This window comes from Procambarus clarkii, chromosome 63 (genome assembly GCF_040958095.1).
Source record: "Procambarus clarkii isolate CNS0578487 chromosome 63, FALCON_Pclarkii_2.0, whole genome shotgun sequence".
Taxonomy (NCBI): Eukaryota; Metazoa; Arthropoda; class Malacostraca; order Decapoda; family Cambaridae; genus Procambarus; species Procambarus clarkii.
In genome coordinates, this window is record NC_091212.1 from 20,305,736 (window position 1) to 20,333,235 (window position 27,500).

Here is a 27,500-nt window from a genome sequence, read left to right on the forward strand (position 1 = left end):
TTGGGGCAAGTGGCAGAGGAGAGGAAGGACACTGGCAGCTGTGACACAGGCAGGTGAGGTAATACGTGCTGGCTTGTGAAATGTGTCTAGGACACGGGTGAACACCTGCTTATGCCCCCCCCCCTCCCCTCCCTCCACTCCCCCCTCCCCCTCTCACACCTGTCGGGGAGCGGAGGGGAGGGCGGCATTCCTCTAGTGTGACCAAGACGACCTGGACAAACTGGAGGAATGGTCTAGAAAATGGCTGCTAAAGTTCAACTCAGGAAAGTGTAAGGTAATGAAATTAGGCGAAGGGAGCAGGAGGCTGAACACAAGGTATCATCTGGGAGGTGAAATCCTGCAAGAGTCAAATAGAGAGAAAGATCTGGAGGTTGATATCACGCCGAACCTGTCCCCAGAGGCCCACATCAAAAGAATATCATCAGCGGCATATGCTAGACTGGTCAACATAAGAACTGCCTTTAGAAACTTGTGTAAGGAATCGTTCAGGACCCTGTATACCACTTATGTAAGACCAATCCTGGAGTATGCAGCGCCAGCCTGGAGTCCATACCTAGTTAAACACAAGACAAAGTTAGAGAAGATTCAGCGGTATACCACCAGGCTCGTCCCGGAACTGATAGGAATAAGCTACGAGGAAAGGCTAAAGGAGCTGAACCTCACGTCCCTGGAAAACAGAAGAGTAAGGGGAGACATGATAACCACCTACAAAATTATCAGGGGAATTGACAGGGTGGACAAAGACAAACTCTTCAGCACGGGTGGGACACGAACAAGGGGACACAGGTGGAAACTTGGCACCCAGATGAGTCACAGAGACGTTAGAAAGAATTTTTTAGTGTCCGAGTAGTTAACGGATGGAATGCATTAGGCAGTGATGTGGTGGAGGCTGACTCCATACACAGTTTCAAATGTAGATATGATAGAGCCCAGTAGGCTCAGGAATCTGTACACCAGTTGATTGACAGTTGAGAGGCGGGACCAAAGAGCCAGAGCTCAACCCCCGCAAACATAATTAGGTGAGTACACCTGCTGCCCTCCCCTTCCCCCCTTCCCCTTCCCCCCCTACACCTGCCGCCCTCCCCCCCTACACCTGCCGCCCTCCCCCCCTACACCTGCCGCCCTCCCCCCTACTCCTGCCGCCCTCCCCCCTACTCCTGCCGCCCTCCCCCCTACTCCTGCCGCCCTCCCCCCTACACCTGCCTCCCTCCCCCCCTACACCTGCCGCCCTCCCCCCTACTCCTGCCTCCCTCCCCCATACACCTGCCGTGTAGTTCCAAATAATACACATTGCGGAAAGAAACCCGGACCCCATCATCCTTGACAACCAGCCGATCCAATATGCGGAGGTAGGCAGATTACTGGGACTTATGATAAATAGAACAGGGATACAATTCATGTAAGGGACCGACTAAACAAAGCCAAAGCAGCATTTGGAAAACTGAGAAGATTCCGAAGCCTCAGTACTAACATTCAGATCCACCAATATAAGGCTCTAGTTCGGCCGCATCTAGAGTATCCTCCAGTACCACTACACACCATAAAGAAAACTAACATGCAGAAACTGCAAGCAGTACAAAATAAGGCGCTAAGGAGAGCAGCAAAACACCGTCCACCATATGATCAGACAATCCAGGAGCTCCACGAACTCCTGAACATACAGCCACTAAACATCAGACTGCAGCACCAAGCCATCAGGGTGTGGAACACCATCGAAATGTTAGAGGACCCAATGTTTGAAAGATTACTCCAAGATGAGACGCCCCGCTCCCACAGCTGGTGGCCCAAGAGCCTCGATTCTCTGGATGAAAACCCCGCCCCATAGTATATAATCCCCAGATGAGTTATATATGTATATATATGAACAGTTCATATATGTGTATGTATGAACAACTCGATAAATAATATGTATGACAACTCGATAAATAATAATAATAAAATAAAGAGCCTTAAACAGAACAACATGTGTGGAAGCATCGGAGTGTGTATATATGAATGCTACACAGTATTCATCTATGGACATCCATATATGGTGAAACACACGTGAAGAACCTCTCACACACTCACAGCTCCCTGACAAGAGGGAGCCAGCTTAGCTTAGCTGCCAACACCCACACATGGTGTCAGCAAGGCGGACAGCCCGCCTGCTTTCATACCTCTCACTGTATTTCCCACTTCTATTCTTCCCTTCACCTATGCCTCTCCTTCCTCTTTACTCAAAAAAAAAAATATATATATATATATATATATATATATATATATATATATATATATATATATATATATATATATATATATATATATATATATATATATGCCGTCCTCCCCTCCTACACCTGCTGCCATCCTTATTACTTTTCACACTTGTGTTTTAAGGTAAGTGTGGGTGAATTAGTGTAATGAGGTGGTGAGTAATGGTGCACCTGGACACCACCACCACCACCACCCTGGTCATAATGGTGCACCTGGACACACCCACCACCACCACCCTGGTCATAGTGGTGCACCTGGACACCACCACCACCACCCTGGTCATAGTGGTACACCTGGACACCACCACCACCCTGGTCATAATGGTGCACCTGGACACCACCACCACCACCCTGGTCATAATGGTGCACCTGGACACCACCACCACCACCCTGGTCATAGTGGTGCACCTGGACACAACCACCACCCTGGTCATAATGGTGCACCTGGACACCACCACCACCACCCTGGTCATAATGGTGCACCTGGACACCACCACCACCACCCTGGTCATAATGGTGCACCTGGACACCACCACCACCACCCTGGTCATAATGGTGCACCTGGACACCACCACCACCACCCTGGTCATAGTGGTGCACCTGGACACCACCACCACCCTGGTCATAATGGTGCACCTGGACACCACCACCACCACCCTGGTCATAGTGGTGCACCTGGACACCACCACCACCCTGGTCATAATGGTGCACCTGGACACCACCACCACCACCCTGGTCATAGTGGTGCACCTGGACACCACCACCACCCTGGTCATAATGGTGCACCTGGACACCACCACCACCACCCTGGTCATAGTGGTGCACCTGGACACCACCACCACCCTGGTCATAATGGTGCACCTGGACACCACCACCACCACCCTGGTCATAATGGTGCACCTGGACACCACCACCACCCTGGTCATAGTGGTGCACCTGGACACCACCACCACCCTGGTCATAATGGTGCACCTGGACACCACCACCACCCTGGTCATAATGGTGCACCTGGACACCACCACCACCACCCTGGTCATAGTGGTGCACCTGGACACCACCACCACCACCACCCTGGTCATAGTGGTGCACCTGGACACCACCACCACCCTGGTCATAATGGTGCACCTGGACACCACCACCACCACCCTGGTCACAATGGTGCACCTGGACACCACCACCACCCTGGTCATAATGGTGCACCTGGACACCACCACCACCACCCTGGTCATAATGGTGCACCTGGACACCACCACCACCACCCTGGTCATAATGGTGCACCTGGACACCACCACCACCACCCTGGTCATAATGGTGCACCTGGACACCACCACCACCACCCTGGTCACAATGGTGCACCTGGACACCACCACCACCACCCTGGTCATAATGGTGCACCTGGACACCACCACCACCACCCTGGTTATAATGGTGCACCTGGACACCACCACCACCACCCTGGTCACAATGGTGCACCTGGACACACCCACCACCACCCTGGTCACAATGGTGCACCTGGACACCACCACCACCACCACCCTGGTCATAATGGTGCACCTGGACACTACCACCACCACCCTGGTCATAATGGTGCACCTGGACACCACCACCCTGGTCATAATGGTAGTAGTAGGGAGGAAGAGCCACAGGCCCTTTTTTTTTTTGGGAGAGGACCCCTGTGGACTGTACAGTCCACAGGCCCTTTTTTTTCTGGGGGAAAAAAGGGCCTGTGGCATGTCATGGTTTTCAGGTGAATTTGGGGAGTCACAGATTTGGAAGTAAGGAATTCTTATGAGAAAAATAATTTCCGAGATCTTAGAAGTTTGTTAATCATTCTTATGATGAAAATAAGTAGGAAAATCTTAAAGAAAAGTTTTAGAAAAAATCGTGTTTGTGTCACAGCATTTCCAGGTAAACTCTATGGACAACCTTTGCCCGTTTTCAATCACACATTTGTAAAAGGACCATTTTCAGAGAATATTGTCTTAGATGTTTTGTTAAGGAAAACAGACAACTTAGCCATAACATTTAGTTTTATATCCATTTACGGCTATTTCACCTGTAAAGACCAAAATTAGTCAGAGACAGTTTTAAGCTGAAATTTCATCAGAGTCCTGTAATCTGCGAAAATTTGACAGAGTCCATTTTATACCCAATTTTCGCCAGAGTCTAGTTTGAGAGCAAAATTCGTCAGAGACAGTTTTAAGCTCATATTTCATCAGAGTCCAATTATCAACAGAAATTCGCCAGAGTCTACTTTGAGAGCAAAATTCGTCAGAGACAGTTTTAAGCTCATATTTCATCAGAGTCCAATTATCAACAGAAATTCGCCAGAGTCTACTTTGAGAGCAAATTTCATCAGTGTCCTGTAATCTGTGAAAACTTGACAGAGTCCATTTTATACCCAATTTTCGTCAGAGTCCAGTCTATGCTCAAATTCGCCAGAGTCTACTTTAATAGCAAAATTCATCAGAGTCCAGTTTTCTAGCAAAATTCGTCAGAGTCCAGTCTATGCTCAAATTCGCCAGAGTCTACTTTAATAGCAAAATTCATCAGAGTCCAGTTTTCTAGCAAAATTCATCAGAGTCCAGTCTATGCTCAAATTCGCCAGAGTCTACTTTAATAGCAAAATTCATCAGAGTCCAGTTTTCTAGCAAAATTCATCAGAGCCCAGTTTATACCGAAAATTCGCCAGAGTCTACTTTAATAGCAAAATTCATCAGAGTCCAGTTTTCTAGCAAAATTCATCAGAGCCCAGTTTATACCGAAAATTCGCCAGAGTCTACTTTGTGCCAAATATTCAGAGTCCAGTTTTCTAGCAAAATTCATCAGAGTCCAGTTTATACCGAAAATTCTCCAGAGTCTACTTTGTGCCAAAATATTCAGAGTCCAGTTCATGATCGAAATTAATCAGAGTCCAATTAAAGACCCAAATTTGACAGAGACCACATTTTCGCTACTAGCAGTCCAATCCCCCTGAAATTTTAAACAGTCATATTTCAGACATAGTAAATATGAAGTAAACAATTATAAAACTCTAGCTCTTGTCCTCTGTCCAAGTTCACTCATGTAAATTCATTACTATCAGTCCAAATCCCCCTGAGATTTAAACACCCAACTACATTTCAGACATAGTAAATAAAAACCAGTTCAGTTATCAAGTTTCAACTCTTGTGCCCCAGCTTAGTTCATTTGTGCAAGTTCTTTATTTTCCAACTAAATCACCTGAGATTTAAGATCACCTTATTTTCTAACGTAGTAAATTTAATCTGGACATTAGCAAAGCTCCATTTCCTCAGCCTTAGATCATCAGACATAAATATATTCGATCAAGTCCCTCTCCAGCCTATCTGTTTTATCAGAGTAATTACTTTACCCTTCTCATCCCCAACGTATCAATCCCCAACGTATCAAAACCTTCAATAATCATACTGTATTTGCATATTTTCTCTATATTCAGCTGTGTTCTTCACATTTTGTCCATGTTTTCTGTGTTCACTCCATGTTCTTCAAATGTTCACAGTCCCATTCAGTTCATATTTTCACAAGTATCTCCATTTTTTTCTATAATCTTTCTCTTAGTCTCATTACTTTCTCTACAAATTCTAGTCATATTTTCTATGTTTTCATGTTCATCACATGTTCTCTTTACAACTTTTATACTCAATATTCATGCTAACTTCCATATGTTGTGTTCTTTGTCAATATTCATGTTCCTCTATAAGTTCATATTCCCTGCTTGTTCACTCTATTCATCAACTTTTTCTTACATGTTTTCTGTGTTCACCGTATGTTCACTGTGTTCATTCCCTTACTTAATCTCAATTTTTTTTATGTTCTTTGTTTCTTCCATTCACTAACTAGTTCTTTGTCAAATAATATTATACTGCATTACAGTTTCCTCAACAATTTTAGTCACCAAGTTTTTATTTGCAAAACTATGTCAAAGTAATTCTCATAGTCAACTTATTAGTTCTACCAACCCCCGTTCGTAAACAAAATCTACACTTTATTCAGTTCCAAATTTACAAAGACAAACCTTTCTTGCAACTTCTTAACTAAAATCTTTCACCAATCAACTAAAAAACATAGTCACTTTCGTCATTTCTCAACTAAACTTATTATCCAGTCAACTAAAAATAGTCAGAAATAGCCTCGTCCAACACTGTTCTTAACTAAAACAACCTTTCTCTTAGCTAAAAATTGTCAAAGGAAACTTCTTTCAGCACTTTCTTAACAGCCGCTATGTTTCATCAAGAAAAAATTGTCAAAGGAAACTTTCCAAAACTGTTCATAACTAGCTTTTTATCCATCGTCAATCAACTAAAAATAATAACTTTCATCATTTCTTAACTAAACATATTCCCCATTCATCAGAAAATAACCGTGTTCTTCATGTTTCATTGTCATTTCATAACTAAAATTATCCATCAATCAACAGAAAAAGCCATGTTCATCATGTTTTTGTCTTTTGCTTAACTAAAATTATGTTTTGTCAAGTAAGAAAAAATAACCAAAGATATCTTTCATCGCTGTTCTTAACAGACATTATACTTTGGGGAGCACAAAAATAGTCTCCCTCGTCATGTTTTATCTTTTCCTTAACTAAAGTATTCATCAGTCAACTAAAAAATAGTTACTTCATCATGTTTCCTTGTCATTTCTTAACTGAAATATCACTTCTCTCATTTAAAATAGTCATGTGTAACCTCTTTCCAACACTGTTCTAGCTAAAGCAACCTTTCACATCGCTAAAATAGTTACTTCATCATGTTTCCTTGTCATTTCTTAACTGAAATATCACTTCTCTCATCTGAAATAGTCATGTGTAGCCTCTTTCCAACACTGTTCTTAACTAAAGTAGCCTTTCACTTCGCTAAAATAGTCATATTCATCGTTGTTCCTAACTAAAATATATGTCGTTAAGTAAGAAATATAGTCAAAGACACTCTTCGAGACATCAAGGACTTACTCAAAGACATCAAAGTTGCACTCAAAGACATCCTTTGAGACATCAAAGACATCCTTTGAGACATCAAAGACATCCTTTAAGACTTCAATGGGACTCTTTGAGATATCAAAAGACACTCTCAAACACTCAAAAATTTACTTGCATCCTCAAAGTTATTCTCAGAGGCATAAAAGTAATTCTCAGAGTTATCAAACTTGTTCTCAAAGTCATCAAAGTTATTCACAGAGTCATCAAAGTTAATCTAAGACATCATTTTTCATCAAAGATATTCTCTCTAAACCATCAATGTTCTTCTCTAAGACATAAAAGTTATTCTCTATGTCATCAAAAAGTTATTCTCTGAGCTAACAAAATACTACTCATGTTCTCAAAGACGTTCTCCAATTCATCAAAGTTGTTTCAAAGACATCAAAGTTAATCTCAGAGTTATCCAAAGATATTCTCATGTCCACAAAAGTTATTCACAGAGTCGTCAAAGTTAATCCAAGACATCTTCGTTCTTAAAAGTTATTCTCAGAGACATCTAAAGTTATTCTTTAAGACAACAAAGTCTTTCTCAGAGTCATCAAAGTTATTCTCAGAGTCACCTTTGTTATTCAAAGAAGCCTTCCGAGACATCCTCGTTCAACAAAAACTGTCCTCAGAGCCATCAAAAAGTTAAATACAGTCGTCAAAGTTATTCTCTAAGTATCTTTTCGTTCATCAGAGAAGCTTTCCAAGACATCTTTGTTCATCCAAGTTGTTCTCTAAGACATCAATCTTGTTCTCTAAGACATCAAAGATGTTCTCTAAATCATAAAGTTAATCTCTAAGTTACCTTCGTTCGTCAGAGAAACTTTCCAAAACATCTTTGTTCATCAAACTTGTTTTCAAAGTCATCAAAAGTTAATCTAAGACATCTTTTTTCATCAAAGTTATTTTCAGAGACATCTAAAGTTATTATGTAAGACATAAAAGTTATTCTCAGAGTCATCAAATGTTATTCTCGAAGTCATCAAAGATATTTTCAGAGACATCTAAAGTTAATTTCTATGTTATAAAAGTTATTCTCAGAGACATCTAAAGTTAATCTTGGTCATCAAAGTTGTTCTCTAAACATCAATGTTGTTCTCCAAGACATCAAAGATGTTCTCAAAATCATAAAAGTTATTCCCAGAGCTATCAAAGTTATTCTCAAAGTCATCAAAGTTATTCAAAGAGCTAACAAAAGTTATTCTCTAAGTAACCTTTCGTTCATCAGAGAAGCTTTCTAAGACATCTTCGTTCATCAATGTTGATCTCTAAGTCACCTTGGTTCATCAAAGAAACTCTCCTTCTTCCATCAAGTTATACTTTAAGACAACATTGTTGTTCTCTAAGACATCTTCAGGCATAAAATTTCTCTCCAAATGTAACTAGTTCAGCTTTTCATATCAAACTTACACTTCTGTTAAATATATTTTCTTAGACATTTTACCTTTTAAACTGTTCTCTGAACTACACTGTTCAAACCTACGTAACCTATCCTCTCCACCCAATGTTACTTAGTTAACGTAACGTTCCTAAACCTAACTTTACCTATCCTAACATAACTTACCTTACCTTACCTATCTTACCTAACTTTACCTATCTTACCTAACTTTACCTATCTTACCTAACTTAACCTGCATAACCTAACTTTACCTATGTTACCTTACCTTACCTAACTTAACTTTCATAACCTAACTTTACCTATGTTACCTTACCTTACCTACCTTTCCTAACTTAACCTGCTTAACCTATCTTACCTATCTTACCTAACTTTACCTATCTTACCTAACTTAACTTTCATATCCTAACTTAACTTACCTAACTTATTCTGCTTAACATAACTTACCTTACCTTCCCTATCTTACCTAACTTTACCTATCCTATCCTAACCTAACTTGTCTTACCTAACTTAATCTTACTTTCCCAAACTGATGTATCCTAACTTATCTAGTCCAACCAGACATGATCTAACTTAAGTATTCCTTCTTGTCTTTGTGTTTCGTCAATCATTGTCTCATATTCATTTACTCATTTCATTAGTTAATTTCTCAAATGGTCACTTATGCATTTCAAGTGCTATTTGTTAGAGATTGGATATTTAAGCATTTCAAAGAATTTTTGTTATATATGGGCATTTACTCATTTCAAGGGATAATTTCTCAAATGGACGTTTTTGCATTTCAAGTGTTATTTGTTTAAGATTGGATATTTAAGCATTTCAAAGAATTATAATTTCTCAAATGGACGTTTTTGCATTTCAAGTGCTATTTGTTAGAGATTGGATATTTAAGCATTTCAAAGAATTTTTGTTATATATGGGCATTTACTCATTTCAAGGGATAATTTCTCAAATGGACGTTTTTGCATTTCAAGTGTTATTTGTTTAAGATTGGGTATTTAACCATTTCAAAGGATTTTTGTTATATATGGGAACTTACTCGTTTCAAGGGCCAATTTCTCAAATGGTCATTTTTGCAGATCAAGGGTTATTTGTTAAAGTTCATCAAGTTGCCCATAAGTTGTATTTAGTAGGTTCTATCTTATGTTCTTATTCCCCAACCCCTTAACCTAACCTCTTGTAATCTTAGTGTATTTAGTAGGTTCTATCTTATGTTCTTATTCCCCAACCCCTTAACCTAACCTCTTGTAATCTTAGTGTATTTAGTAGGTTCTATCTTATGTTCTTATTCCCCAACCCTTTAACCTAACCTTTCAGATGTAGTTTGTTGAATATATTATCCTTTTCCTAACCTTTCTGATGTAGTTTTGTTTCTCCTTTTTGTATATTTTTACCCAAACCCACCATCCCACTTAACCTTCTTTCCTTCTTTACTTTGTTTTCACATATAAGTTCATTCTTTATCATAGTAATAATAAAATTACAATAGTAAAGAATCAGATCTACTAAGACTTGAAATTGAGAAACAAGAGCTCAAGGGAGTGAGAGCATGAAAGAAGAGCAAGGAGTAAGAGAGAGGGCGGAAGAAAATGGGACCAAAGAAGAGAGAATGAGAGAGAGTGTGGGCATGGGAGCACTAAGACTTGAATTGAGAAAAAGAAAAACTAAGTGAATGAGAATGAGGGTGTGAGAATGGGAGCAATAAGACTTGAATTTGAGAAACAAGAGAGCATTTGAGCAAATGAGGGAGAGAGAGGGGGAGGAAGAGAGAGAATAAGGGAGAGAGATAGAAAAGGAGGGTTAGAAGGAGTAGGAGAATCAAAGTAAAGAAGGAAAGATGGTTTGGGTAAAAATATACAAAAAGGAGAAACAAAACTACATCAGAAAGGTTAGGAAAAGGATAATATATTCAACAAACTACATCTGAAAGGTTAGGTTAAAGGGTTTGGGAATAAGAACATAAGATAGAACCTACTAAATACACTAAGATTACAAGAGGTTAGGTTAAGGGGTTGGGGAATAAGAACATAAGATAGAACCTACTAAATACACTAAGATTACAAGAGGTTAGGTTAAGGGGTTGGGGAATAAGAACATAAGATAGAACCTACTAAATACAACTTATGGGCAACTTGATGAACTTTAACAAATAACCCTTGATCTGCAAAAATGACCATTTGAGAAATTGGCCCTTGAAACGAGTAAGTTCCCATATATAACAAAAATCCTTTGAAATGGTTAAATACCCAATCTTAAACAAATAACACTTGAAATGCAAAAACGTCCATTTGAGAAATTATCCCTTGAAATGAGTAAATGCCCATATATAACAAAAATTCTTTGAAATGCTTAAATATCCAATCTCTAACAAATAGCACTTGAAATGCAAAAACGTCCATTTGAGAAATTATAATTCTTTGAAATGCTTAAATATCCAATCTTAAACAAATAACACTTGAAATGCAAAAACGTCCATTTGAGAAATTATCCCTTGAAATGAGTAAATGCCCATATATAACAAAAATTCTTTGAAATGCTTAAATATCCAATCTCTAACAAATAGCACTTGAAATGCATAAGTGACCATTTGAGAAATTAACTAATGAAATGAGTAAATGAATATGAGACAATGATTGACGAAACACAAAGACAAGAAGGAATACTTAAGTTAGATCATGTCTGGTTGGACTAGATAAGTTAGGATACATCAGTTTGGGAAAGTAAGATTAAGTTAGGTAAGACAAGTTAGGTTAGGATAGGATAGGTAAAGTTAGGTAAGATAGGGAAGGTAAGGTAAGTTATGTTAAGCAGAATAAGTTAGGTAAGTTAAGTTAGGATATGAAAGTTAAGTTAGGTAAGATAGGTAAAGTTAGGTAAGATAGGTAAGATAGGTTAAGCAGGTTAAGTTAGGAAAGGTAGGTAAGGTAAGGTAACATAGGTAAAGTTAGGTTATGAAAGTTAAGTTAGGTAAGGTAAGGTAACATAGGTAAAGTTAGGTTATGCAGGTTAAGTTAGGTAAGATAGGTAAAGTTAGGTAAGATAGGTAAAGTTAGGTAAGATAGGTAAGGTAAGGTAAGTTATGTTAGGATAGGTAAAGTTAGGTTTAGGAACGTTACGTTAACTAAGTAACATTGGGTGGAGAGGATAGGTTACGTAGGTTTGAACAGTGTAGTTCAGAGAACAGTTTAAAAGGTAAAATGTCTAAGAAAATATATTTAACAGAAGTGTAAGTTTGATATGAAACGCTGAACTAGTTACATTTGGAGAGAAATTTTATGCCTGAAGATGTCTTAGAGAACAACAATGTTGTCTTAAAGTATAACTTGATGGAAGAAGGAGAGTTTCTTTGATGAACCAAGGTGACTTAGAGATCAACATTGATGAACGAAGATGTCTTAGAAAGCTTCTCTGATGAACGAAAAGGTTACTTAGAGAATAACTTTTGTTAGCTCTTTGAATAACTTTGATGACTTTGAGAATAACTTTGATAGCTCTGGGAATAACTTTTATGATTTTGAGAACATCTTTGATGTCTTGGAGAACAACATTGATGTTTAGAGAACAACTTTGATGACCAAGATTAACTTTAGATGTCTCTGAGAATAACTTTTATAACATAGAAATTAACTTTAGATGTCTCTGAAAATATCTTTGATGACTTCGAGAATAACATTTGATGACTCTGAGAATAACTTTTATGTCTTACATAATAACTTTAGATGTCTCTGAAAATAACTTTGATGAAAAAAGATGTCTTAGATTAACTTTTGATGACTTTGAAAACAAGTTTGATGAACAAAGATGTTTTGGAAAGTTTCTCTGACGAACGAAGGTAACTTAGAGATTAACTTTATGATTTAGAGAACATCTTTGATGTCTTAGAGAACAAGATTGATGTCTTAGAGAACAACTTGGATGAACAAAGATGTCTTAGAAAGCTTCTCTGATGAACGAAAAGATACTTAGAGAATAACTTTGACGACTGTATTTAACTTTTTGATGGCTCTGAGGACAGTTTTTGTTGAACGAGGATGTCTCGGAAGGCTTCTTTGAATAACAAAGGTGACTCTGAGAATAACTTTGATGACTCTGAGAAAGACTTTGTTGTCTTAAAGAATAACTTTAGATGTCTCTGAGAATAACTTTTAAGAACGAAGATGTCTTGGATTAACTTTGACGACTCTGTGAATAACTTTTGTGGACATGAGAATATCTTTGGATAACTCTGAGATTAACTTTGATGTCTTTGAAACAACTTTGATGAATTGGAGAACGTCTTTGAGAACATGAGTAGTATTTTGTTAGCTCAGAGAATAACTTTTTGATGACATAGAGAATAACTTTTATGTCTTAGAGAAGAACATTGATGGTTTAGAGAGAATATCTTTGATGAAAAATGATGTCTTAGATTAACTTTGATGACTCTGTGAATAACTTTGATGACTTTGAGAACAAGTTTGATAACTCTGAGAATTACTTTTATGCCTCTGAGAATAACTTTGAGGATGCAAGTAAATTTTTGAGTGTTTGAGAGTGTCTTTTGATATCTCGAAGAGTCCCATTGAAGTCTTAAAGGATGTCTTTGATGTCTCAAAGGATGTCTTTGATGTCTCAAAGGATGTCTTTGAGTGCAACTTTGATGTCTTTGAGTAAGTCCTTGATGTCTCGAAGAGTGTCTTTGACTATATTTCTTACTTAACGACATATATTTTAGTTAGGAACAACGATGAATATGACTATTTTAGCGAAGTGAAAGGCTACTTTAGTTAAGAACAGTGTTGGAAAGAGGCTACACATGACTATTTCAGATGAGAGAAGTGATATTTCAGTTAAGAAATGACAAGGAAACATGATGAAGTAACTATTTTAGCGATGTGAAAGGTTGCTTTAGCTAGAACAGTGTTGGAAAGAGGTTACACATGACTATTTTAAATGAGAGAAGTGATATTTCAGTTAAGAAATGACAAGGAAACATGATGAAGTAACTATTTTTTAGTTGACTGATGAATACTTTAGTTAAGGAAAAGATAAAACATGACGAGGGAGACTATTTTTGTGCTCCCCAAAGTATAATGTCTGTTAAGAACAGCGATGAAAGATATCTTTGGTTATTTTTTCTTACTTGACAAAACATAATTTTAGTTAAGCAAAAGACAAAAACATGATGAACATGGCTTTTTCTGTTGATTGATGGATAATTTTAGTTATGAAATGACAATGAAACATGAAGAACACGGTTATTTTCTGATGAATGGGGAATATGTTTAGTTAAGAAATGATGAAAGTTATTATTTTTAGTTGATTGACGATGGATAAAAAGCTAGTTATGAACAGTTTTGGAAAGTTTCCTTTGACAATTTTTTCTTGATGAAACATAGCGGCTGTTAAGAAAGTGCTGAAAGAAGTTTCCTTTGACAATTTTTAGCTAAGAGAAAGGTTGTTTTAGTTAAGAACAGTGTTGGACGAGGCTATTTCTGACTATTTTTAGTTGACTGGATAATAAGTTTAGTTGAGAAATGACGAAAGTGACTATGTTTTTTAGTTGATTGGTGAAAGATTTTAGTTAAGAAGTTGCAAGAAAGGTTTGTCTTTGTAAATTTGGAACTGAATAAAGTGTAGATTTTGTTTACGAACGGGGGTTGGTAGAACTAATAAGTTGACTATGAGAATTACTTTGACATAGTTTTGCAAATAAAAACTTGGTGACTAAAATTGTTGAGGAAACTGTAATGCAGTATAATATTATTTGACAAAGAACTAGTTAGTGAATGGAAGAAACAAAGAACATAAAAAAAAAAAAAATTGAGATTAAGTAAGGGAATGAACACAGTGAACATACGGTGAACACAGAAAACATGTAAGAAAAAGTTGATGAATAGAGTGAACAAGCAGGGAATATGAACTTATAGAGGAACATGAATATTGACAAAGAACACAACATATGGAAGTTAGCATGAATATTGAGTATAAAAGTTGTAAAGAGAACATGTGATGAACATGAAAACATAGAAAATATGACTAGAATTTGTAGAGAAAGTAATGAGACTAAGAGAAAGATTATAGAAAAAAATGGAGATACTTGTGAAAATATGAACTGAATGGGACTGTGAACATTTGAAGAACATGGAGTGAACACAGAAAACATGGACAAAATGTGAAGAACACAGCTGAATATAGAGAAAATATGCAAATACAGTATGATTATTGAAGGTTTTGATACGTTGGGGATTGATACGTTGGGGATGAGAAGGGTAAAGTAATTACTCTGATAAAACAGATAGGCTGGAGAGGGACTTGATCGAATATATTTATGTCTGATGATCTAAGGCTGAGGAAATGGAGCTTTGCTAATGTCCAGATTAAATTTACTACGTTAGAAAATAAGGTGATCTTAAATCTCAGGTGATTTAGTTGGAAAATAAAGAACTTGCACAAATGAACTAAGCTGGGGCACAAGAGTTGAAACTTGATAACTGAACTGGTTTTTATTTACTATGTCTGAAATGTAGTTGGGTGTTTAAATCTCAGGGGGATTTGGACTGATAGTAATGAATTTACATGAGTGAACTTGGACAGAGGACAAGAGCTAGAGTTTTATAATTGTTTACTTCATATTTACTATGTCTGAAATATGACTGTTTAAAATTTCAGGGGGATTGGACTGCTAGTAGCGAAAATGTGGTCTCTGTCAAATTTGGGTCTTTAATTGGACTCTGATTAATTTCGATCATGAACTGGACTCTGAATATTTTGGCACAAAGTAGACTCTGGAGAATTTTCGGTATAAACTGGACTCTGATGAATTTTGCTAGAAAACTGGACTCTGAATATTTGGCACAAAGTAGACTCTGGCGAATTTTCGGTATAAACTGGGCTCTGATGAATTTTGCTAGAAAACTGGACTCTGATGAATTTTGCTATTAAAGTAGACTCTGGCGAATTTTCGGTATAAACTGGGCTCTGATGAATTTTGCTAGAAAACTGGACTCTGATGAATTTTGCTATTAAAGTAGACTCTGGCGAATTTGAGCATAGACTGGACTCTGATGAATTTTGCTAGAAAACTGGACTCTGATGAATTTTGCTATTAAAGTAGACTCTGGCGAATTTGAGCATAGACTGGACTCTGACGAAAATTGGGTATAAAATGGACTCTGTCAAGTTTTCACAGATTACAGGACACTGATGAAATTTGCTCTCAAAGTAGACTCTGGCGAATTTCTGTTGATAATTGGACTCTGATGAAATATGAGCTTAAAACTGTCTCTGACGAATTTTGCTCTCAAAGTAGACTCTGGCGAATTTCTGTTGATAATTGGACTCTGATGAAATATGAGCTTAAAACTGTCTCTGACGAATTTTGCTCTCAAACTAGACTCTGGCGAAAATTGGGTATAAAATGGACTCTGTCAAATTTTCGCAGATTACAGGACTCTGATGAAATTTCAGCTTAAAACTGTCTCTGACTAATTTTGGTCTTTACAGGTGAAATAGCCGTAAATGGATATAAAACTAAATGTTATGGCTAAGTTGTCTGTTTTCCTTAACAAAACATCTAAGACAATATTCTCTGAAAATGGTCCTTTTACAAATGTGTGATTGAAAACGGGCAAAGGTTGTCCATAGAGTTTACCTGGAAATGCTGTGACACAAACACGATTTTTTCTAAAACTTTTCTTTAAGATTTTCCTACTTATTTTCATCATAAGAATGATTAACAAACTTCTAAGATCTCGGAAATTATTTTTCTCATAAGAATTCCTTACTTCCAAATCTGTGACTCCCCAAATTCACCTGAAAACCATGACATGCCACAGGCCCTTTTTTCCCCCAGAAAAAAAAGGGCCTGTGGACTGTACAGTCCACAGGGGTCCTCTCCCAAAAAAAAAAAGGGCCTGTGGCTCTTCCTCCCTACTACTAATGGTGCACCTGGACACCACCACCACCACCACCCTGGTCATAATGGTGCACCTGGACACCACCACCACCACCACCCTGGTCACAATGGTGCACCTGGACACCACCACCACCACCCTGGTCACAATGGTGCACCTGGACACCACCACCACCACCCTGGTCACAATGGTGCACCTGGACACACCCACCCTGGTCATAGTGGTGCACCTGGACACCACCACCACCCTGGTCATAATGGTGCACCTGGACACCACCACCACCCTGGTCATAATGGTGCACCTGGACACCACCACCACCACCCTGGTCATAGTGGTGCACCTGGACACCACCACCACCCTGGTCATAATGGTGCACCTGGACACCACCACCACCACCCTGGTCACAATGGTGCACCTGGACACCACCACCACCCCTGGTCATAATGGTGCACCTGGACACCACCACCACCCTGGTCATAATGGTGCACCTGGACACCACCACCACCACCCTGGTCATAATGGTGCACCTGGACACCACCACCACCACCCTGGTCATAATGGTGCACCTGGACACCACCACCACCCTGGTCACAATGGTGCACCTGGACACCACCACCACCACCCTGGTCATAATGGTGCACCTGGACACCACCACCACCACCCTGGTCATAATGGTGCCCCTGGACACCACCACCACCACCCTGGTCACAATGGTGCACCTGGACACACCCACCACCACCCTGGTCACAATGGTGCACCTGGACACCACCACCCTGGTCATAATGGTGCACCTGGACACTACCACCACCACCCTGGTCATAATGGTGCACCTGGACACCACCACCCTGGTCATAATGGTGCACCTGGACACCACCACCACCACCACCCTGGTCATAATGGTGCACCTGGACACCACCACCACCACCACCCTGGTCACAATGGTGCACCTGGACACCACCACCACCACCCTGGTCACAATGGTGCACCTGGACACCACCACCACCACCCTGGTCACAATGGTGCACCTGGACACACCCACCCTGGTCATAATGGTGCACCTGGACACCACCACCACCACCCTGGTCATAATGGTGCACCTGGACACCACCACCACCACCACCCTGGTCATAATGGTGCACCTGGACACCACCACCACCACCACCCTGGTCATAATGGTGCACCTGGACACCACCACCACCACCCTGGTCACAATGGTGCACCTGGACACCACCACCACCCTGGTCACAATGGTGCACCTGGACACCACCACCACCCTGGTCACAATGGTGCACCTGGACACACCCACCCTGGTCATAATGGTGCACCTGGACACCACCACCACCCTGGTCATAATGGTGCACCTGGACACCACCACCACCCTGGTCATAGTGGTGCACCTGGACACCACCACCACCACCCTGGTCATAATGGTGCACCTGGACACCACCACCACCACCCTGGTCATAATGGTGCACCTGGACACCACCACCACCCTGGTCATAATGGTGCACCTGGACACCACCACCACCACCACCCTGGTCACAATGGTGCACCTGGACACCACCACCACCACCCTGGTCATAATGGTGCACCTGGACACCACCACCACCCTGGTCATAATGGTGCACCTGGACACCACCACCACCACCCTGGTCATAATGGTGCACCTGGACACCACCACCACCACCACCCTGGTCACAATGGTGCACCTGGACACCACCACCACCACCACCCTGGTCACAATGGTGCACCTGGACACCACCACCACCACCACCCTGGTCACAATGGTGCACCTGGACACCACCACCACCACCACCCTGGTCACAATGGTGCACCTGGACACCACCACCACCACCCTGGTCATAATGGTGCACCTGGACACCACCACCACCCTGGTCATAATGGTGCACCTGGACACACCCACCCTGGTCATAATGGTGCACCTGGACACCACCACCACCCTGGTCATAGTGGTGCACCTGGACACCACCACCACCCTGGTCATAATGGTGCACCTGGACACCACCACCACCACCCTGGTCATAATGGTGCACCTGGACACCACCACCACCACCCTGGTCATATTGGTGCACCTGGACACCACCACCCTGGTCATAATGGTGCACCTGGACACCACCACCACCACCCTGGTCATAATGGTGCACCTGGACACCACCACCACCACCCTGGTCATAATGGTGCACCTGGACACCACCACCACCACCCTGGTCATAGTGGTGCACCTGGACACCACCACCACCACCCTGGTCATAATGGTGCACCTGGACACCACCACCACCCTGGTCATAATGGTGCACCTGGACACCACCACCACCCTGGTCATAATGGTGCACCTGGACACCACCACCACCCTGGTCATAATGGTGCACCTGGACACCACCACCACCCTGGTCATAATGGTGCACCTGGACACCACCACCACCACCCTGGTCATAGTGGTGCACCTGGACACCACCACCACCACCCTGGTCACAATGGTGCACCTGGACACCACCACCACCACCCTGGTCACAATGGTGCACCTGGACACCACCACCACCACCACCCTGGTCACAATGGTGCACCTGGACACCACCACCACCACCCTGGTCACAATGGTGCACCTGGACACCACCACCACCACCCTGGTCATAATGGTGCACCTGGACACCACCACCACCACCCTGGTCATAATGGTGCACCTGGACACCACCACCACCACCACCCTGGTCATAATGGTGCACCTGGACACCACCACCACCACCCTGGTCATAATGGTGCACCTGGACACCACCACCACCACCCTGGTCATAGTGGTGCACCTGGACACCACCACCACCACCCTGGTCATAATGGTGCACCTGGACACCACCACCACCCTGGTCATAATGGTGCACCTGGACACCACCACCCTGGTCATAGTGGTGCACCTGGACACCACCACCACCCTGGTCATAATGGTGCACCTGGACACCACCACCACCACCCTGGTCACAATGGTGCACCTGGACACCACCACCACCCTGGTCACAATGGTGCACCTGGACACCACCACCACCCTGGTCACAATGGTGCACCTGGACACCACCACCACCCTGGTCACAATGGTGCACCTGGACACCACCACCATGTAATAACCCTGAACTCTCGTAAGGTTGTGAACGCTATCCCTGTTGTAGTTCTCTCTTCACTCAATACTGACAGTGCTTAACACTGTTACAGTCCAGTATGACCCCCTCACTGGACTGCCACGAATATAAGAGGAATATTAAATGAGGAAGATACATCAAGGACAAGGGTTATTAATTCCTAAAAAATAATAATAAATTATTAGCCACTGCCACCACCTTCCAAACATAAATGAATGTGTAAAATTACTGGTTCCCTAGGGAGGAAGGGACTCAATAATAAGGGAACTCAAAGGGCACGTAAATGACTCTTAATGGATTAATACTGTAATCTTGCTGAACTGAACGGGAGATTCTAGAGTGACTTTACTATTCATAAGATGGAGAACTCGGGGGAATTTCTAGCACAGCAAATGAAAATCACAAGAATGAACAACACCGTCATTAATCAAAGGGAACAGAGAACTAAATACAAATACATTAAAATTACTTTATTATTGGAACCCGTATATTTAAATCAAAATTTAAACATAGCCTACTCTAAAAAACACCTACGAGGCAATGGAATGTAATACTAATATACACAACTCACGGGCACAATTACCTTCAATACTGCAGCTTGCCAAAGGATGTTGATTGGCTGCCCGCAGGTCACCTCACCTGTACCTCAGTTGAGGCCCCAAGACACACTAACTCTTTATTAAAAACGCTAACAGTGGGACAGGCTCCACCCCCTAGTTCCTAGGCCCAAATTAACTCCGCCTATCCCAAGCCTATGGCCAATGGATTTAAACATAACTAGGTGATCTAGAATCCGGGCCAATGGGCTGGACAGGCACTACCCTGTGAGGCCCCGCCTCCACAGGCCTACATGTCTTCAACCAATCTGGATCAGGCTTGACCATAAGGGTCAATTCCTCTTGACAGAAACTCCTAAAACTGGGAAGGCACCAACGACTTTCCTGAGAGACTGCCGGCTGGGCACCCACGTGTAACTTGAGATCACAAGTTTACTAGCCCTGGGGTACTATTTTCAATTGGTCACTGGACAGATGGACGGAGAGCGAGGGGAGCAAGTGGCTTCAATCTGTTTATGACCCCGAGGGTCAGACCGTGACAAAAGGCAGGGATAACCCAAAGGGAGGGAAGGCAAGTGAGGGAAGGGAAGGGGAAGAGGAAGGAGAAGAGAAAGGGGGAACGGGGGAAGGGGAAAGGGGTTATGGTGTGCATATACCATTACAACTTCCCCTCTTCGGAAATTATGAAATTTGTGTGTAAAGAAGTTTAAAGCACGAAATTCTTATCCAGAAATCCTGCCCTATCCTAATCATTAACTCCAAAAACAACATTTAACTCGACAATAAATGATCCAATGCCTCACAACAAAACAAAAATAATTATCTAATCCTAGCTAATTCCATACAATCCTCCAAAACAAATAATGGCACCCCCAAAAGGTGTGTCCCAGCATGTATACATACATAACAAACACAGAAATAATATATAAAACATAAGGACAGAGACCGTCCCTATAACCCTGGCTGTCCACTTGGGTGCAGCCCCGTACCCTGCCAACTACCTGGAAGACAAAACATCACATACCTGTCTTGATATAGTAACAAATAACTGGAAAAATCCAAACCTAACAACTATCAACTAGCTAAAATCAGCCGATAGCCTTCAGCTATCCCAGTATTCCACCTGGAATAAAGATCAAACACATCACAGCACATCACATAGAAACATTAAAAAAAATCAATGTCATTAAAAATTAAAAAAAAAATTATATCAAAATAGAGGAACACTACCCCTCAGAGACCTAGTGTTCCACTCCACACCTATGGTGACTGCCCACCACAGCGTATCTAGATCCATAAAATCTAAAGAAAATACACAAAAATATTTTTATTAAAAATAATTCAATGTTCAGAGACATGTCTCTTAACCAACAGCAACACACTGGATATGAGTTCGTCAAGTCCTAATATCCCAGAGTTCATGCTCAAGTCCACAACAACAGCGGGGGAACACATCTTCCAGACTGTGTACCACACCCTTATTGTTCAGTAAACCACAACAAAAAATATATATAACTAACAGTATCTAGGGTCTAGAAAAATCTAGATAAAGTTCCCCCAATGCTCAACGTTTCTAGAGACCCTACTAGATGGTTCTCAAACCAGTTCACTCATACAACTTATCTAGAGACAGGGTAATTTTCTAGTAACAATTTTCTAGATGTTCACTTTCTAGATTTATTTCTCTATTTCACTTGTTCTAGTTTTCAACATTTAATACTGTTCCAGAGAACTTTCCGAAGGTGTGTAGGTGCTTTACCATCAGATGGGAAATTGAAAGTTGAATTAATTGTTCCGAATTAACACCGTTTACTATATTACTATAATTTATTTTATATTAAACTTTTCTATAAAGAAGTTCTATCGTTCGTTCCTGGTGCCATTTCGTTGCTGTAGATTCCTGCGACTACCTCATGTTGCTTGAAGATCCTGGTCGTCTGGAAGTTCCATTTCCGGCCTCGGCCAACTACGGACAGTACAGGGGGTCTCGTACTACCCGCACCTGACTTGAGTGACAGCTGACAGCTGGCGGCTGTCAGCTCAGGTGGACCCCGCTAACAGGAACCCGGGTTCACCTCTTCTTATCGCTCCCCAAACAGCCCTGATGGATTGTTGTTAACCATGGCTGCCACAGTAGAGCACAGCTTCGACGTGCCACGATGTCTCGCGTTGGTAGTGAGGTTCGAGTGGCGTTGAAGAGGATGGCATGGTGACAGGACAGGTGGGCCCTGCCTCAGCTCCTGGGCGACGTCATCTACCGGCGTTTACTTGTTATCCCGGTACTACTGGGCCGGTACACCTTCCGTGCAACCCCTCGTGCAGCTGAGCTTGGGCCGAGGTACCGGGTTGTACCTCATCTGGCGATCCAGCAGCACTCTGTAGGGGGTAGTGCTGTTCGTACCCGGGACCACCGCGTTGCATCTTGGTTTCCACAGACGACGGAACGGAAGGTTTTGAGAGAGCCGACAAGTCGTTGCAATTAGCGTTCTTCTTTGTAGACCACTCGTCTTCCACTTCCGGTTTTCCCGCAGTCTTGACTACGCAGCTGGTGGGCTTGGTTGGTGACTTTGAGACAGCTAGCCCACGGCTGTGATGGTGACTGGACTCTGCTCCGTGAAGACAGCCTGGCTGGACTGGGACAACCTCGTTAGTGACGGGAGGTGTCGGCCGGGTGACTGTACGCCAGTCACCCCTTCCAGATTACCAATTGGCGAGTTACCGGGCACAAGGGGGAGGACTTTATGTAACGTGCCTCAGACCCCGACCTTATCAGCCAGGTGGGTCATCCCCAGACCTGCTGATCTCGATCCTTGGTTCATGTGTGACTGGGAGGCTGGAACTGGTGTACCATCAGACCTGAGAAAGACAGACAACAACAAATGGCGGAAGGATGGATATTACTCTGAGGTAGAGGAAGTTGGAAACCCCAGAGCAAGGCAAGTATGCTACCTGAGCCATGTACATCAGTTAATACACACCATTGCCTCTACAGGATAATTATTATGACTTACTAAACCTGACTAGGGGAGATCATTAACAATTTACTGTACAGCTCGCGACCTCGTTACCATGGGGTGACAAGATTGAACTTTACTACTGATGAGATCTGACAGGTCATCCTCATCATCTGACTAGCTCAGCACTTGGATAATTAGCCAGGTCAGGAATTAGACTTGTTGAAGGCAGCTCTAGTTTCTCCCACGTGTGATAAGGTTTTAATTTATTAATATGAATCGTTCTCTCAACTTGGTCTTCAAAAATACCTTTAATAACAAAATTAACCGGACCTTTTCTTTCAATTACTCGGTAAGGGCCCCGCCATCTAGGTGCAAGTTTCCTACTTTGATTGGCAGGAGCCGCTTCATTAACTCTCAACACAAGACTCCCGACTTTCAACTCAAGAGGTCGTACCTTCTTGTCATAGTGCTGAGCATAGCGGTCTCGTGCTGTCTTGGAAACCCTAGCTGCAATTCTCCATGCATTTTTCATCTTATTTAAAACTTATGATGGGTAATCTTCCCCATATACAATATTATGTCTGTTAAGCAGACCTAATGGGAAATGACATGAATGACCCGTGAACAGCAAAAGGGGTTGGGTGTTAATGGACTGATGGATGACAGTGTTCAGAGCCAGCTGGACATAGAGGAGCTGTTCGTCCCAGGCATTCATATCATGCTCTGCAAGAATTGCAAGCATATCTTTAACTGACCGGTTCGTCCGTTCTGTCATACCGTTAGCCTGAGGGTGATAAGCCGTAGTGAATGCTGAAGTGGTTTCTGGCAATTTTACGTACTTCTCTAAAAATATTCCCATTAAATTCCTGACCTCGGTCAGAAACTAACACTTTAGGGGGACCGAATACAGTGACGAACCTATCTAAGAACGTCTTTGCAACAGTTCGTGAATCTTTGAGGCAATGCAATCAGTGTGGTGTACCTGGACAGGTGGTCTACCAACACCAATACGTAACGGTTTCCTGAATAACTGTGATGCAGATCAATCAGATCAGCCCCACCCGATCTAAAGGTTCCAAAATTTCTGGGAATTCTTGCAATGGAGCTTGTACCTTAAGGGTACCTTTCCTCCTTTGACAGTGACCACAGGACTTAACGAAGTTAATGACCTCTGTTAACATACCGGGGAAGAAAAAGAGTGACTTGGCTTTCTTGAGATTATCTTGAGATGATTTCGGGGCCTTTTTAGTGTCCCCGCGGCCCGGTCCTCGACCAGGCCTCCACCCCCAGGAAGCAGCCCGTGACAGCTGACTAACACCCAGGTACCTATTTTACTGCTAGGTAACAGGGGCATAGGGTGAAAGAAACTCTGCCCATTGTTTCTCGCCGGCGCCTGGGATCGAACCCAGGACCACAGGATCACAAGTCCAGCGTGCTGTCCGCTCGGCCGACCGGCTCCCAAAACATTATTGCCAACAGCATTTGGTGTTCCCAGGCGGTCACCCATCCAAGTACTAACCAAACCCAACGTTGCTTAACTTCGCTGATCGGACGAGAAGCGGTGTTCTCAACGTGGTATGGCCGGGGGTGAGAGTTTGTCTGGCCCAACAGCCTTAGTCACGTCTACTTCCAGCAGGTACTCTTTCCTCATCTCTGGTAATATCACATTCCTTCACTGCTGCCTTGTTGAACGTCACCTGCGTGTGCGTGCGCGCCCCCCCCCCCCCCCCCCCATCAGTGACACGGAGGAGCAAGGTCCAGTTGTTAATGTCCCGCCTACTGGCCGTGTTCTGCCTCTTCCGTTATACCTTAACTATTAGGCTTAGTTACATGTATATACCGTGCCTATAAGTATTAACTATGATGCTTAACTCATGATTGAATTATTTGAAGAATCTGGCCATAAAAAAATATAAGATACTCTATCCCTTTGTATTTTGCCTCGCTAAACGTAGTGAAGTTGTGGGTAAAGTGTGTGTGTGTGCTGGCCGTGTGGCCCAACCCTTCACCGTACAAGTATTTCCTTAACTTTTTTCCACTCGTCGTGTTTCCGGCTTCCACTTGTCCTCTTGTCCTACTTTCTCTCAATTTAAAGAGGTTGTTCTTATCCACCTTGCCTATTTCCCTCTGTATCTTATATGCTGTGATCATATCTCCCCTGTTTCTTCTATTCTCCAGGGCTGTGAGGTCCAGTTCCCCTCACTATCCTCTTACTTCTGGTTTGTATCTTGGTGTAAAGCTCTGCACTTGTTAATATTATGCTTTATCACGTATGAGTTCAGAGCGAATGCTGTAAACACTGTGTGTGTCCCTGGTGCTGCCTCCGTCACCTGGCCTGTGTGTGTCCCTGGTGCTGCCTCCGTCACCTGGCCTGTGTGTGTCCCTGGTGCTGCCTCCGTCACCTGGCCTGTGTGTGTCCCTGGTGCTGCCTCCGTCACCTGGCCTGTGTGTGTCCCTGGTGCTGCCTCCGTCACCTGGCCTGTGTGTGTCCCTGGTGCTGCCTCCGTCACCTGGCCTGTGTGTGTCCCTGGTGCTGCCTCCGTCACCTGGCCTGTGTGTGTCCCTGGTGCTGCCTCCGTCACCTGGCCTGTGTGTGTCCCTGGTGCTGCCTCCGTCACCTGGCCTGTGTGTGTCCCTGGTGCTGCCTCCGTCACCTGGCCTGTGTGTGTCCCTGGTGCTGCCTCCGTCACCTGGCCTGTGTGTGTCCCTGGTGCTGCCTCCGTCACCTGGCCTGTGTGTGTCCCTGGTGCTGCCCCCGTCACCTGGCCTGTGTGTGTCCCTGGTGCTGCCCCCGTCACCTGGCCTGTGTGTGTCCCTGGTGCTGCCTCCGTCACCTGGCCCGTGTGTGTCCCTGGTGCTGCCTCCGTCACCTGGCCCGTGTGTGTGTCCCTGGTGCTGCCTCCGTCACCTGGCCCGTGTGTGTCCCTGGTGCTGCCTCCGTCACCTGGCCCGTGTGTGTCCCTGGTGCTGCCTCCGTCACCTGGCCCGTGTGTGTCCCTGGTGCTGCCTCCGTCACCTGGCCCGTGTGTGTCCCTGGTGCTGCCTCCGTCACCTGGCCCGTGTGTGTCCCTGGTGCTGCCTCCGTCACCTGGCCTGTGTGTGTCCCTGGTGCTGCCTCCGTCACCTGGCCTGTGTGTGTCCCTGGTGCTGCCTCCGTCACCTGGCCTGTGTGTGTCCCTGGTGCTGCCTCCGTCACCTGGCCTGTGTGTGTCCCTGGTGCTGCCTCCGTCACCTGGCCTGTGTGTGTCCCTGGTGCTGCCTCCGTCACCTGGCCTGTGTGTGCCCCTGGTGCTGCCTCCGTCACCTGGCCTGTGTGTGCCCCTGGTGCTGCCTCCGTCACCTGGCCTGTGTGTGCCCCTGGTGCTGCCTCCGTCACCTGGCCTGTGTGTGCCCCTGGTGCCTCCGTCACCTGGTCTGTGTGTGCCCCTGGTGCTGCCTCCGTCACCTGGCCTGTGTGTGCCCCTGGTGCTGCCTCCGTCACCTGGCCTGTGTGTGCCCCTGGTGCTGCCTCCGTCACCTGGCCTGTGTGTGCCCCTGGTGCTGCCTCCGTCACCTGGCCTGTGTGTGTCCCTGGTGCTGCCTCCGTCACCTGGCCTGTGTGTGCCCCTGGTGCCTCCGTCACCTGGCCTGTGTGTGTCCCTGGTGCTGCCTCCGTCACCTGGCCTGTGTGTGTCCCTGGTGCTGCCTCCGTCACCTGGCCTGTGTGTGTCCCTGGTGCTGCCTCCGTCACCTGGCCTGTGTGTGTCCCTGGTGCTGCCTCCGTCACCTGGCCTGTGTGTGTCCCTGGTGCTGCCTCCGTCACCTGGCCTGTGTGTGTCCCTGGTGCTGCCTCCGTCACCTGGCCTGTGTGTGTCCCTGGTGCTGCCTCCGTCACCTGGCCTGTGTGTGCCCCTGGTGCTGCCTCCGTCACCTGGCCTGTGTGTGTCCCTGGTGCTGCCTCCGTCACCTGGCCTGTGTGTGCCCCTGGTGCCTCCGTCACCTGGCCTGTGTGTGTCCCTGGTGCCTCCGTCACCTGGCCTGTGTGTGTCCCTGGTGCTGCCTCCGTCACCTGGCCTGTGTGTGTCCCTGGTGCTGCCTCCGTCACCTGGCCTGTGTGTGTCCCTGGTGCCTCCGTCACCTGGCCTGTGTGTGTCCCTGGTGCCTCCGTCACCTGGCCTGTGTGTGTCCCTGGTGCCTCCGTCACCTGGCCTGTGTGTGCCCCTGGTGCTGCCTCCGTCACCTGGCCTGAGTGCCCCTGGTGCTGCCTCCGTCACCTAGCCTGTGTGTGTCCCTGGTGCTGGTGCTGCCTCCGTCACCTAGCCTGTGTGTGTCCC

At 44.0% G+C, this 27,500-nt stretch overlaps 1 protein-coding gene and 1 non-coding gene across 2 annotated transcripts in view; one reads left to right on the forward strand and one right to left on the reverse strand.

Annotated features, from left to right (window-relative positions):
* Nucleotides 1-27,500, forward strand: part of Rhp (GTP-Rho-binding protein rhophilin) — a 319,468-nt gene that overhangs the window by 105,297 nt on the left and 186,671 nt on the right. The gene's annotated exons all lie outside the window — the stretch shown is intronic.
* Nucleotides 24,658-24,776, reverse strand: LOC138354621 (5S ribosomal RNA). Its single transcript, XR_011223602.1, has one exon. It is a non-coding gene; the product is annotated as a 5S ribosomal RNA (ribosomal RNA).